The 14,571-nt window shown below is 39.3% G+C and overlaps 1 protein-coding gene across 2 annotated transcripts in view; it reads right to left on the bottom strand.

The window, feature by feature from the left end:
* Nucleotides 1–14,571, bottom strand: part of HOPX (HOP homeobox) — a 48,633-nt gene that overhangs the window by 27,544 nt on the left and 6,518 nt on the right. For both annotated transcript variants that reach the window (XM_006757786.2, XM_006757785.2), the window contains exon 2: nucleotides 2,457–2,462. The gene's annotated coding sequence lies outside the window, so the exon portion shown is untranslated. The remainder of the gene's footprint in view (nucleotides 1–2,456; nucleotides 2,463–14,571) is intronic.

The raw sequence follows: 14,571 nt of genomic DNA, 5'->3' as shown, positions 1-14,571 counted from the left end.
CTCTCTCTCTCTCTCTCTCTCTCTCTCTCTCTCTCTCTCTCTCTCTCTCTCTCTCCCTTCTTCCCTCCCTCCCTCTATTTCAGAGAACCTGAAATATGGAATAGAACCTGAAATATGAAATATTCTGCATCACTCCTACCGCCGCACCCCGCCTTCCCGGCTCCCTGGCGCCCCCTTCCCCCTCCACCATATTTCAGGTTCTCTGAAATCAATAAAAATATGTTAACATACAATAAAGTACACTATAAAGTCAAGAGATCAGGTCCATTACAAGCTTCAAGCTCTCTTGTATTTCCTTACTTTAGAATCAGACATTGCTCTAGCAGATTTGGGGCAACATGACTTCCTACATTCCTAACTAGCCGCTGACTAAGGCCCCACTTTCCCCCACCCCCCGACCCCCAAAAAAGCCAGCTGTGCACCCTTGCACTCCCTCTTCCAATTTAAAATATATAGAGGTGTAAATTTAGAGTCTTCAAGACCTTGGCTGTGGATTTGGTGCTAACAGGCCAGGACTTCACCTTGCTGACAGTAAAAAACAAGTGCAAGTGTGGAAATCGCATTGGTTTGTTGTTGGAACAAACGATTGCAAAATCCTCAGCTACGATCCTGAGCACATTTCGATGTGGTTTGTGCCTGGGAAGGTCCACCCTCCACAGTTCCGCCTGCATAATGTTACCTGAACCTTTCTATGGTGACCTGCATCCCAGGCTCCCTAAATGAATATCTTTCCCTCTCCTCTACGTCATTTGAAGAGGCTTTCCTGTAACAGAGAATCTTGGGCTCAAGCCCTGGTCAGGTCACTGTAAAATCTCCCTGTGTTAGGGCTTTAGGCGAATAGCCCCTGCTATAAATACACTAAATCTCCCTGTGTTTTAGGGAGCTCTGTGCTCCCCCTCCTAACAACTCCTAGCAGGGATTCCTGTCACAGTGCTGAGTCAGGCAGGGTCCATCCAGGTCAGCAATGCCTCCTCTCCCGTGGGCGCCTATCTCCCTGTTTCTTTGACACAGAACTTCCATTTTCTTCTGTAACCAGGAGAATGAGGCCCAGGAAGACTTACCTTCCCAATGTCACCCAGTGAGCGACCAGCACCCTGGAATGGAAAGCCTTAGCTTCAGTTTCAGTCCCATGTTCTACTACACCTCTTCCAACAGGCCATTCCATCTCCAGTTTGGCCAAAAAGCTCATGAGGGCAACAGTTTAACGCAGGAAGGGCTTGTTGCCATTTTGAATGGGCATAGACTGCCCGCTTAGGATACCCCTTCAAGCCATAGCCGCCCACTGGAAACACCCACCACTGCTCATTTTGCCTAAAAGAACACAGGAGATGGGAAACTGCTGCCCACAAAGGTTCCGACCTATTCCATTGACACAGTTATGCTGGCTCTTCCTTGAAAACGTGCTACTTCTTTCTGGAGCGCTCAGTCCTTCACAGAAAGATTAATCAAATGAACAGATGTCTAAACTGGACTCAGATTCAAGGACTGTTATGCATGTACTTTCCCGCTTTTTAAAATTTAACTGCTGTTATGTAATTCCAGGGCGGGCGAGTGCTCCTCGACTTAATCAGGTGCATTTTCTCTTATTACGTTTTCGTGGCTTCCTGTTACAGGCCTTTGTAAGAGGTTTCATGGGTAGGCCCAGGTCAACTTTGAAATATTCCCTGGATTAGCTGGCTGAGGACCATTGGACTGGCTGGCTGCTAAGGAGATTTGAAAAGCACCTACTTCTCCCAGGTACATCTAACAGAACTGATTTCTAGACGTGAAGTTGGAAGATCTAACCTCTACTGTGAGCTCTACTTCGCTTCTCCACAAAACTCTGTCATTTCAGCCCTCTTTGGATGACAAGTGCTTGTTGCTGCTTCTTTGTCTCTTCTTGCTTTCTTTTAAAGGAAACTTATAAACCAAATCATTCTAGTGACCTTGGCCTTGCAAAGCTTCTCAACGCTTGCCAGTAAGGAAACTGTTGAAAAGTTTCTCTGAAGGTAGTCTAAACAATTTTAGATGAAAAGTACTAAAAATATTTTAAAGCTTCTTAAACTTTAATTTTAGCACAAGTTCTATTGTTGCTGTGGTTATTAATGTCTTGTGAAATTTTCAAAGAGCAATTTGTCTTGTGGCTGCGTTTTCTTTTGTGGATGGGGGGAGATAATGCATAAACATTTCCAAAGTGGTTAAATGAAAGTTGCTGGCTTTTTCCTAAATCAATTCCAATGCCTGGTTGACAGCTCCACCTTTGTTCCCTACTCCTGTTTATTTATTTTAAAGGTATGTTCCTATACGAACTGGTTTACAGGAAGTGCGACAACTGGTAACTTGTAGAGATTGCCATGGACTCACACTTATCTTCTCCCTCACACAGCCGTTCTGACCTCTTTGTAAAGCCACTAATATCAAACCAAGAGAAAAAGATGATCAGTGGCAGATACTCCTCATAAACAGATTCCCATGGTGCGCGGCCAAAAGCAAAAAAAGCAGATGAATCATTCTCCAGGCCCGTCTCCCAATTTTCTTTAGCTTGGAATTTCCTTTATGTTCACTGTGCACTTCCTGGAAGCAATGGACTCTTGAAGCATTTTGTATTTTCTTAAGGGGGGGAGGGAAGGGGAGATGTGCTGCCATTGTCCCCCAAAAAGTGGTGGTCTTTGGAAGGGGGTAGGGTTTTGCCACTCACCAGGTACTACTCTGGATGAGGTGGGAGAGAAATCACCCCAGCTGTGTCTCTCAGAAACTGACAAATAGGAGTGGAATACTGATCTGCCCCCCCACACTAACACAGGTCTGGTTGAAGGAGAGAGAGTTTTATTTTGGTTTTTGATTGGTTTAGGTCTTTCAGCTTAGGGCAGTAGTTCCCATGCTTGCCTGGGCCTCTGAATCACCTGTAGAAAGGTCCAGGCCCACCCCAGATCTCCTGAATCAGAACCACACTTTAAGAATCCAGCATGGGGGAGACATAAGAAGTTTTGCAGCTCCTATAAGATTTTGCAGTTTAATCCTTAAAGTCTACTATAAATGTTTAGAGCTTCTTATATCTTATAGCTATAAAGATGCATTGAAATATCTTCTAACTCTAACACTGTATATCCTCTCAGCAGTTGATGAGAAGGTAAGTTGAGGTAGTCTTAAAGGAATAAGGTTTTAAAAATACACATGGGGGAAATGTAAACAGCCTGCTATTACTCTTTTGTAAATATGGTCAGGAATAGGAAAATTGCCTTTAAAATTATGAATTAGCAAAAGACTATTTTCCGTGGTTTCAAAAATTAGAAATAATGTAACACCCTTTTTAAAATCCTTCAGAAAAAATGTATTCTTGTGTTGAGATCAGAGTTTAAGAAAGCAGGTCATCAAAAGAAAAATTCCTTCCACCCTAGCATACTAATTTCCATAATTGATTTAGAAGCTAAAAATTACAGTGAAAAACATTTGGCAAACCTTGAGTTTGATTGTCCTTCTCTAATTCCTTAAATGTTCCAGTGAGGGAAATGCTGAAAGTTAAGTTGTCATTTATACAGACAACTTACATAATAGAACTTAAGACTGAATATTAGACTATGAATATACTATGTACACATAATGTCATTGCTGTCTACAGGGAAACAAGATTCCAAACCTTTGTGAGAAAACAAATTTTTAAATGCTATATTGTTTCAAATTTTACATATGGAAAAAAATAAAATGGAGGAAAATATAACAAAAAGTTATCAGTGGTTATATCTAGATTGTGGAACTTCAGATGACCTAAACATTTTTCTTCTTTATATTTTTTTCTGGATTTTCACGTTTATTACTTGGAAATTAGAAATTTTTTATTTTTATTTTTTGAGGAAAAGGCACCCTTGATCATATCAATTGTCTTCTGTTTCATCTGAGTTTTGTACCAAATTACATGTTCAGAATAAGCATGAGAGTCTATCTAGATGATTAGGGAAGTAAGAATTTTCATTTCCCACTCAAATATTATTAGGTATCTAAGGATATATATAATGTACATATAAGTTATGAAGCATAAATTAAATTATTACCAGGCCAATGGAAGTTACTTGTATTTCCTTCTCAATCCCACCCTCTGGCTTATCTGCCTCCAGAAGAAACCAAGGCTCTGACTTTTGTATTAATCATTCTCTTGCTTTTAAAATTAGTACTATCACATATGTATGGTTCCCTAAAAGAACACTTTTTTAATATTTGTATGTTTTTGAGATGTATAAAAATGGTATCACTACATATAATTTGTTTTGTAAATTGCTTTTTTTGTCAACATGCTTGCAAGACTCATCCATATGTCTACATTTAGAGAAGTTCATTTATATTCAGAGCTCTTTTCTTTTTGTGAATATTTGGGGTTTTCCAGTTTTTTACGTCATTCCTTTTTGTTATGATGAACATTTCCTTTCTGGACATTTTCATATATGCCTTCTGAGGCACATTTAGGAGGGTTTGTCTAGGTCAGTGATGGCGAACTATGACACGTGTATCAGAGGTGACACACGAACTCATTGTTTTGGTTGATTTTTCTTTGTTAAATGGCATTTAAATATATAAAACAAATATCAAAAATATAAATCTTTGTTTTACTGTGGTTGCAAATATCAAAAAATTTCTACATGTGACACGGCACCAGAGTTAAGTTAGGGTGTTCAAAATGCTGACACGCCCAGCTCAAAAGGTTTGCCATCACTGGTCTAGGATATATACAGGGAATGGAACTGGTCATAAGGTGTGTGTCTATACACTTTACAACATAATTTTAACTTGTCTTCCAAAGTTGTTGAACAAAACTACGTTTCCACCAGTGGTGCATAGAATTTCCTTTGTTCCACATCCTGATTAACATTTGTATTGCTAAATTTTAAATTTTTTGCTGTTATTATTTTTTTTATTTGTTAATCCTCACCGGAGGATATTTTTTCATTATTTGTAGATAAGAATGAATGGGAGGGATGGAGGGAAGAAGGAGAGAGAAAGAGAGAGAGAGAGAGAGAGAGAGAGAGAGAGAGAGAGAAACATTTATGTGAGAGACATATCAATTGGTTACCTTCTGCATGCCCTGACCGAGTCAGGAACAAGCCTGCAATCCAGGTGTGTGCCCTTACCGATCACCCTTTGGTGTGTAGGTCAATGCTCTAACCACTTACCAGCACTGGACAGGGTACTGTTATTTTTATGTATTCTTTTTATCCATGAATAATATCTAAACCTTCCTGAAGCTATTTATATTTTCACCCTGTTTAACTCCATGGAGCTAAAAGGTTCCAAATGTTTACTGTTTGCTTATAAGAGTATTTCCTGTTCCAGCCTAAGAGATTTGAGGTATTTTTAAAGAATTTAGATTTTGTCTCCAGGCTAGCTCATTATTTCCATTGGTGACCAAGAACAATACAAAAGATGTATGGAAAACTAATTACAGCAGAGCTTGTCTGTATTATGTTAAAAATGTTACTATTTCCTCATCTACAGAAGTCAGAACTTGATTCTGCACTTTAAAACTGTGTTAATTATATCAATTATTGCCCTCTCCAAAAAAGTGAATATCGAAGTCTCCAAATAAAAACTACAGAGATAAATTTAAAATGATTGAATGAAGAAGGAGAAAAGCTGACAGGAAGTATAAAAGAGATGGACTATTAGGCTGTGAGTTTAAAATAGGATATAATCATGTAAAATTGAATAATGTACTTAAGTGTGGGAATTGCAATACCACGATCATGGGGTACTAAGCTACAGTTCAACAGCAGATAGATATTAGTTCTTTTCATTTCTCTCGCAATCCTTTCTTAGGAATTAGAATGGAATTAGTCCTGTTTTGCAATCAGGAAAGGTTAGCTAACTTGTCTACAGTGTCAGAAGAAGGCTCAGAAGTCTACCTTTTGACTTGTATGCATGCATATAAGCATAACCAATGGACATAAGACACTGGGGGGTAGGGGAGGCCAGGGGATTGTCAAGGGCGGGGGCGGGGGGAAGGAGACATATGTAATACTCTTTGTAATACTTTAAGCAATAAAAAATAAATAAATAATTTTTAAAAAAGAAGTCTACCTTTTCTTTTGGCTACAGCAATAAAGGCAGTTTGTGATGTCATTAGCATCAAGAGCGATTTAGAGTCCAGTGGTTCTCAACCTGTGGGTCGCGGCCCCTTTGGCGGTCGAACGACCCTTTCACAGGGGTCGCCTAAGATCATCCTGCATATCAGGTATTTACATTACGATTCATAACAGTAGCAACATTACAGTTATGAAGTAGCAACGAAAATAATTTTATGGTTGGGTCACAACATGAGGAATTGTACTTAAAGGGCCAGAAGGTTGAGAACCACTGATTTAGACCTACAGAATACTGTATATTCTCCTCATGCTCTACTGATGTCAGAAATTCTAAGATATCTCTGAATCCCTGATTTGAACCTTTGAGCTCTAATTTTAGTCATTGCCACTTTTAGTGAAGAATTGGGCCGGGGGTGGGGGTGGTCTTTCTTGTGTGGGCCAGTCCTACTGTGGTCTCTCCAGCCTCATTCCCTTTGCTGCGGCTGCAGCCTTTTCACAGACCTCCACACGTTCCCTAGAAAGCCCTAGTGTGTACTTCCCACCAAGGCAACAGAGATGATGGAATCACCCCTTTCAAGCTTTGTTCTGACTCCATTTATGGAGGTGCAGATACACTGGGGAGATTGGTTCAAGTCTGTCCAGTAGGAGCTGAGCTCTTAACTGCTGACCCAGCGTAAAAGGTTAAGAGCTCAGGGTAAAAAGCTAAGAGCCACCTGCCAGCTCCCTGACAAGCACAGTGTTCTCCCAGGACATGCTGCGCTTGACTCTGTGAGTCAGGAAGACTGAGATGCCAACTCATACTTGAATTCATGCCATTCCAACTTGTCGCCAGGGACCATCTCATCCCATGTACTCTTATTCCCCCAAGTTTTGTCAGGCAAAGAGATCATGAGGTTTGGTTTTCCACGTCTCCTCCCTGCTCTGGGATTGCATTGCTTCGTAGTTGATCCATGGCTTAAATATAGGAAGTGCTGCTTTCTTTTCTTTGAAGTTCTGCATATCTGATGTGCACATCTGTATGTGCTCTGTGTTGTGCTAATTCAGCTACTGCTTTCGAAGCCCTCCTCTTTAAATTCGCTTTCCTTGTGCCTAGAAGCCCCACCCCGTTTCAGGAAACCCAGCAAAATTAAAACCAAAATGAAATTTAAGTTAATGGAGCAAAAGTTCATATATAGTAATAGGGACAGTGCTTCCAAACTGTGAGGTGCCTGCTTACAGAAGATATTGTTTTTTAAAAGAGTGTGAGCTAGGCATTCAGTAGAGCATCTCTTGGGTGGCAAACTGGGCAGAACAGCTTATAAGTCTCGCTCTTTCTGTGTAACTGTCCCCTTTTTAAGTTTTCTGGGCTGGCAAAGCAGAATATTTGAAACCAGAACCTTTAAAAAATAAAATGTTGTATATATTGCTTCATGAGAATGTTTTCCTGGGTGGAATTTCTGAAGATTAACGAAGTGGGGGTGGGATCATATCGTGAGCATGTTTTCTCATTAGCACTTCAACATTGTGTATTGATTTCAACTTAATTATTGGTATTTTCACTAATTTAATGGTTTATTTGCTCATTCCTCTACTTCACTCCCCAATTTACCCTTTTATCTATTAATGAGGAAACATTAATAAGAAAGAAGTTGAGTAGTGAGAAAGTTAAAAATAAGCAGGAACAAATACACTATGAATTGGTGAGTAGATTTTTCTAGGCTCTCTTGTCCTATGAGAATAATGACCAAATGGAAATTGTTTTGAAATAACTTGTTCATGGGCTTGTCTTCCCCACTAAATTATATTCTATGGTGGATATGTCATCTCTTATACATTTAAATCTCTCCAGCTTTCATTAGAAGTATCTGGCACTTAATAGGTACTCATTAAATGTCTGTTAAACTGAACTTAAATGATGCCATCTGGCATGACTTGATTCAGAACATAAGTTAGGAACACACTGCTTCATGTTTTCAACAACTAGGACTGGCCATGTTCAAAACCAAAACATAACATTGGAGAAAATAACTTTCCAACCTTCTAATATCTCTTGGTCCTCACTGCCCCAAACAATACAGAGTTGATTCATATTTTTGAACTGCATACAGAAACCTCACCCCTATGATAACAATAACAACAAAATATTTATTGAGTGATTACTATGCACCAGGCACAGTCCTAAATGTCTTAAATACATTAACTCATTTAATCATCAGAGAAACAGGCCCTCTTAATATCTCCATTTTACATATATGGAAACTGATATAGATGAAAATTTATATAACTTTCCCAAGGGGATGTATATAACTTTCCCCCAATACAAATCCAATGAGCAGCAGAGCAGGGTCTTAAACCCAGCAAGCCTAGCTCCTGCATCCATGCTATTAACCACTACCAGATATTTCTTCCTTGTATTGAGCAGTTACGCAGACAAAGGAGCCTTGCTGGGCGATTGTGGAAAGAGGGGGAGTAAAGCAATGTGGAGCCACCCGGGAAGGAGTAATGTGGTGTCCTGTGTCTGCCTGGCTCCCCTGTGGGGTGGGGCTAGTCTGGGAGCAGCGTCTCCTTCCCGGTGGCATGTTTCTCATGGCTGCTGACCAGACACAGCTCTGACCCAGCTAAATGGTCAAGCCAGTGATTTCAGTGAATGTCACCAGCACCACTAGCCTGACTGGCTTTCTTTCCCCACATGCTCGTCTGTAATTGGCACAGACATAATTGAAAGATGACATTATGTTAATAATATAGTATACAAATGAGAAAAAGTTACTGCATCCAACAGAAGGGAATAGAAAGCTAGGCTTCAGCCAGACCAGATGGACCTTAATGACTATTTCTTCTACTTAATCCCTAAGTGTACAGAGTCTGGTTGAGTTGATTAAGGAACTTCCTAATACTGTTGCCAAAAGTCTCTCGGTGGCCCAGACTTTCTATGGCCACTTACAGAAAATAGGAAGATATTATGGCAGATACTGGAAGTGACAGTGTCTGTGAATGACTACCAGCAGTGAATCAATAATTAATCCCGGACATAAAATTATTGGTATACACATTGAATCCTTTTTATTGATAACTCATGTTCTAATCCAAAGTTTTGTATATGGAAACAAAAGGAAGTGGGGAAAGATAATAATCAAACTTTAGGCTTCTTTTTTGAATGTGCCATGATAACGTGGAGTATTAATCCACCTCCTTAGAAATAAATAGGCTAATGAAAGAGGGCAATCTCATTTCCACTATCTCCTTATAAAAGATATCCATATTTTAAACAGGTTGCTTTTCCAAAGGTCTACCTCTATGATGATGGTGTGGAATTCAGAAAAAGTTTTATCTGGAAAGAACATTATAAACTGTAGTTAGACTCTGAGGCTAACCCACAAAAAGGAAAGTAACTAAAATGGTACATATTTGTTACTGGGGTTGGGGGCGGCGGTGTTGAAAATAATCCTGTTCAAATATCCTAGTGAAACTTAATAAGAAATCATTTCATTTTGAAAGTAAATGCTGAAGAAAAAGCAGTTTTAGTTAAAGTTTGGCTTAGAGAAAGGAGGTTTTGGTGCAGATATTGAAGAGGCTTTCAGGGAACTTTCGATGATCTTAGAGGATTATAGCACAACTCATGTATTTCAAGTGTCCAGAATAGTCTCTGACACATTGTTGGGTGTCCAGTGAATGCTTATTGAGTGCATGTCAATTGAACTTTATTTTCACTGCAAAAAGTATGACTTTCCTTTATCGTATGAAGACAATAATTAGAGCTGTATTTGTGTCACAGATGAAGTAAAGAGGGGGAAAGAGGAAGAAGGGGAATGTTGAAAAGCATGGATGTGAGCAGCAGGTTGTTTGAGACAGAATCAATGAACAATCAAGAGGAAGCCAGAGATTACTTCGCATGGCCCTCTCCTCCTCATCCTTCTGCCCAAGGGACAAGGAGGAAGAGATTTTATGTGTCGCATTCCCCGAGTCAGCCACCAAGCAGCACTGCCAGACAAGAACAGTTTAGTTGCTGGCCAGAGCTCTTTGTAGGTGGGAAGAGTAAGAGAGAAGCAGAAATAAAAGGTTTTTGAATATACAGTATTAGTTACAGAGGGAATGTTTGTATATCTTCAATGGGCAAATTGTATGTAGAAGATACATTTTATTTTATTCTTAAATATGTTTTTATTGATTTTAGAGCGAGAGGGAGAGAGAGATAGAAATATTAATGATGAGAGAGAATCTCGTTGAGAGAGAAATATCATTGATTGGATGCCGTCTACATGCCCACTTCTGGGGATCGAGCCTGCAACTCAGGCATGTGCCCTGACCTGGAATCAAACCCAGATGTCTTGATTCTTGGGTTGATGCTTAACCACTAAGCTATGCTGGTAGGGCTATAGAGGATACATTTTAAATTCCCATACTAAATGAAAATATTACACTGGTATGGAGTAGTAGGAAAGCACTAGGCAAGGAGTCAGACCTGGATTTCAATTTTAACTCCCCTGCTTAATAGTCACAGGACCATGGGTGAGGTTTATAAGCTTATGTGAAATGTAGCTCTCTTCTCTGTAAAATGCGGCCGAGAACTTCCTTCTTTATCTGTTTACTGCAGTTGTGGTCCAGTGAGATTGTGCTCATGAAACAGCTTAGGAAACTAAAGTGACATAGCCATTTCCAGAATGTTACATTATTTCTTCATTCAGAAAAGTGAAGATGGGGGGATAAGGACACATATGCAATACCTTAATCAATAAAGAAAAAAAAAGAAATAAAGAAAAGTGAAGATATGGGGCCAGATGACTTCTGAGATCATTTCTCCTCTAAAATGCTAATGATCAGAATGGCCTGTGTTTTAACTTATCATGTTATTCCTCATCAACAGTTTGCTGATGTCATTGGCCTGAGAAATGGGAGGACATGGGTCCAATCTAAGCCATGTCCCTGATTTGCCAAACACTCTGTGCCGACTTTCTACTTCAAAGGACAACTAAAGAGCCCATGAAACATTTTCAACCAACATGCTTTTTAATGTTCAGTCTATCTGTTAAATTAACATGAACATACAACTTGCCATCCAACGTGAAACATTTAAATTTAAAAGAGGTGCTATGAATAATTACACCAAGATACCAGCCACACATCACAAGTGTCCTAGGCAAACCTGGACATCTGGTCCCCTTATCATAGGTAAAATGTTAAATTTGTCACTCAGGTGTAGAAAGATAAAAATGTTTCCGTTGCATTTAGGCATCTGTAATGCTGTTACAGATTAGTGAGATGCAGGTCTGTTAGGATCTTAGAGAATAAAACCACAGGAACAGGTTCTTTTTTACTCTTAAGAAAGCCTGTTGTTGCAACTCTGTGCGGTTAAAAGTAAGGAGGATACAGGATGGCTTCCAATTTCCTGACCTTTCGTTTTTATTGCAGTTTGAATACGCAGGGTAGAAATTTGTCTGGTAGGATGAATAATGCTTGGGCCTCTGCCTGCTTGGGTATTGTTAGTATGGTTGTGCTGATGCTTAATAAGTGCGAATATCCATTACATCTCAAACACAGTCCCATCCTATGATCAAATGGAAACAAAGCAACAAAAACGGCTTGTACTAGAGATTTCCACGGAGCACACCCGTGTGCGCAGGGCTTTTCAAACCAGATAATACAGGAGAGGTGAGACTTGTGAAGTAAACTGAATGATTAGATCTCCTCTTTGAAAATGTCTGATGCCCTAACACAACAACAAATTTGACAGAAAGATTTTTTTTCCCTATGGAGGCGGCAGAGATCTCAGTATTTTCTAAAGAAAACCATTAAACAGAAAGAGAAATGTGCACTACTAAGCTTTGAAGCAAATAACAAAAAGATCAACTTTTAAAGCAGTTTGTGAAGAGAAAAAAATGGCACAAATAAGTCAAAAGGACAAGTAATAAATATTCCCTCTATGTTTTAAAGTGTGTTATTAATTTTTGGTCACCCATTCAGCTTCCTAATTATACTTTATTTAGGAGGGCATTAATTAGATGAACTAGGTTCATAGACTATAGGCTAGGAAGGTATATGTGTTTGTGGCATAGAAGAGAAGGGGTGCTCAAAAACTTAAATTCTGATGATAGAAATCATCCTGGTATTTTAAAAATCTAATACAGAATTGTCATAATGCTCTGCAGCCATTCAGTCACTTTAGAATGTTAAAACATAGAGTTTCTTTGTGAAAATGTACTCATTCCCAGTGCCTGTGAAAGGGCTGTTCGTTTGTAAGTTCATTTGCTTTTCCCATGTATGCTGGGCTCTACAATACGTTTGCCCAGTCCCTAATTGCTTAGTCAGGAACAGCAGTTAGAGACCTTCGTAATATTGCATGTGCACGACCAGTAGATGTTTAGGCTGCCCTTTCATAGGTCATTGTGACCTGCCTGATGCAGGCAGGCATCATTTCCTCAGGTTGTTTGTACACATTGTGAAACGTACAAAACAGACTCTGAGAAAAATGGAATTATCTCTTTGCACAAATATACTTGAATCAATTATTATTTTTTATGGTCCAATGACCATGCTTATTTTATTACTATAATTAGGCAACGGATAAAATGATACACACCTGGTACTTTGTAGAACCCCAGATTATGCCAAAGTCCAACCATACATGCTGTTTGTTACCATGTGGCTCAGGGACATGGGCCTTACTGAGTTGTTATTATGACTAATGAGACAAACAGAGGCGGGGCAGCTCTAGCCTACTCATTAATATCACAAAATCATTGAAAAGGACGGATATACCAGGAAGCCCAGCTCAGGGGATAGCTCTGAACCTACAGTAGACTGTTTCCCTGAGGATCAAACATAATGTTGCCAAAGGAGGCTGGATGGAGCCTTAGAAAACCTTCATTCTCCTTCCAGCAACATCACTTTGACCTCAAAGTGACTTTGGACAACTCACTTAATTACTTTGAACCTTCATTTCTTCATCTTCAACTGAAGTTATAATCCTTCCCCCACGTATCTCACAGGGCTGCTGTAGAGTTCAGTGAGATGGATTATGTTATGAATAGCACGTTAAATTACAAACACTATATAAGTACAAAGTACCCTTATTAATGTTCTAATCCAGCTTTCCCAGTGACTCAGGACATACTATTGGGCAACCGAATGACATCAGGTTTTGTAATCATTAAATTAGGGAAACATTTTAGAACCTTCACTCAACCTTATAACTAGTAAGATTTCTTAGAACATTTTATTTGCTTTGCCAGGGTATTCAAAGACCAATATGGAGCACCCGGCTGGTGTGGCTCAGTGGTTGAGCATCGACCGTGCACCGAGAGGTCACTGGTTTGATTCCCGGTCAGGGCACATGCCTGGGTTGTGGGCTCGATCCCCAACAGGAGGCATGCAGGGGAGCATTGATGTTTCTCTCTCATCAATACTTCTCTCTCTCCCTCTCCTTTCCTCTCTCTCTAAAATCAATAAAAACACATTTAAAAGAAAATAAAGATCAATATGGAGAAATAAAATGCTTCTAAAACTGACTAGCTCAAGTTTAAGAAAATAACACTGATCTCAGAAAATTATTTCAGTCACTATTAAAGTCCTAGTAAAGCCCTAAAGAACCCAGAGAAACTTCTAAATGTTTGAAATACTAGACTAGGACTTGTGATGTCATGTGTCTCCATTTCTCAAGGATAACTCAATATTTCATATTGTTTAAAGAAAATACAGGCCATCTAGCCCACTCCTTCCCTTCCCCTGTCTCCCACCAACCAGATCTAAAGGGTGCTTGAGTATACGTATGAGGCTGTTCATTATGAAATTATTTATGGGAATTGGAGGCAGCAGAAATGTCCAACACTAGAGGATTACATAAGCAAAGAGTGTATATAAATAGCAGATTATTAAAAAGAAGTTAGACATAATTCTTTAGAAATATTAGAAATATAATCAACCATGTAGATAGATCTTTAAAATATGGTGTTGAGGGGAGGGGGTGTCGGGGGAGAGGTCAATGGGGGAAAAGGAGACTCGTGTAATACTTTAAACAATAAAGAATTAAAAAGAAATATGGTGTTGAATTTAAAGAGAGAGCAAAAGGAATAGAAGAGTGCCAAAGAAATAGATTGAGATGTAAAACTTAAAAGTGGTCTTGTGCCTAAAGACAGAAAAAGAAAAAAACTTCATAAATTAAAAAATTGTTCGTCTGCCTCATCTTTTGGAACTTGACTATATAATTCTTCCCAATGTATTTTTTGCACGATGTGGGATACTTCATGGCTCACTCAATACCCTTCATGCTGCAGCTTACACCATTGCTGGTCTTTTTTTTTCCCCTTCAAAGGTCAAGGTGAATAGCTTGCCATTGACCTCCATGACTACCCTACATACTTTCCCACACCATCATCAAATAGCTTTCTAGCTTTATCTTCTCCAAGTGAAATGACATCAGGTCCTCTTGCTGTTCCTTACAGATTTGATTTTATTATTATTTAGTCGTCTAGGAGTCTTGTTGCGCCAGTTCCAAGGAGTCTCCACCCTTTCAAGTTGTGGAATGTGAATCAGGTACAGTGCTCTT

Source organism: Myotis davidii, unplaced genomic scaffold (assembly GCF_000327345.1).
Source record: "Myotis davidii unplaced genomic scaffold, ASM32734v1 scaffold173, whole genome shotgun sequence".
In the NCBI taxonomy this organism is placed as follows: Eukaryota; Metazoa; Chordata; class Mammalia; order Chiroptera; family Vespertilionidae; genus Myotis; species Myotis davidii.
The sequence above is the reverse complement of the archived record's forward strand: the minus strand, read 5'-3'. Positions and strand labels throughout refer to the sequence as shown.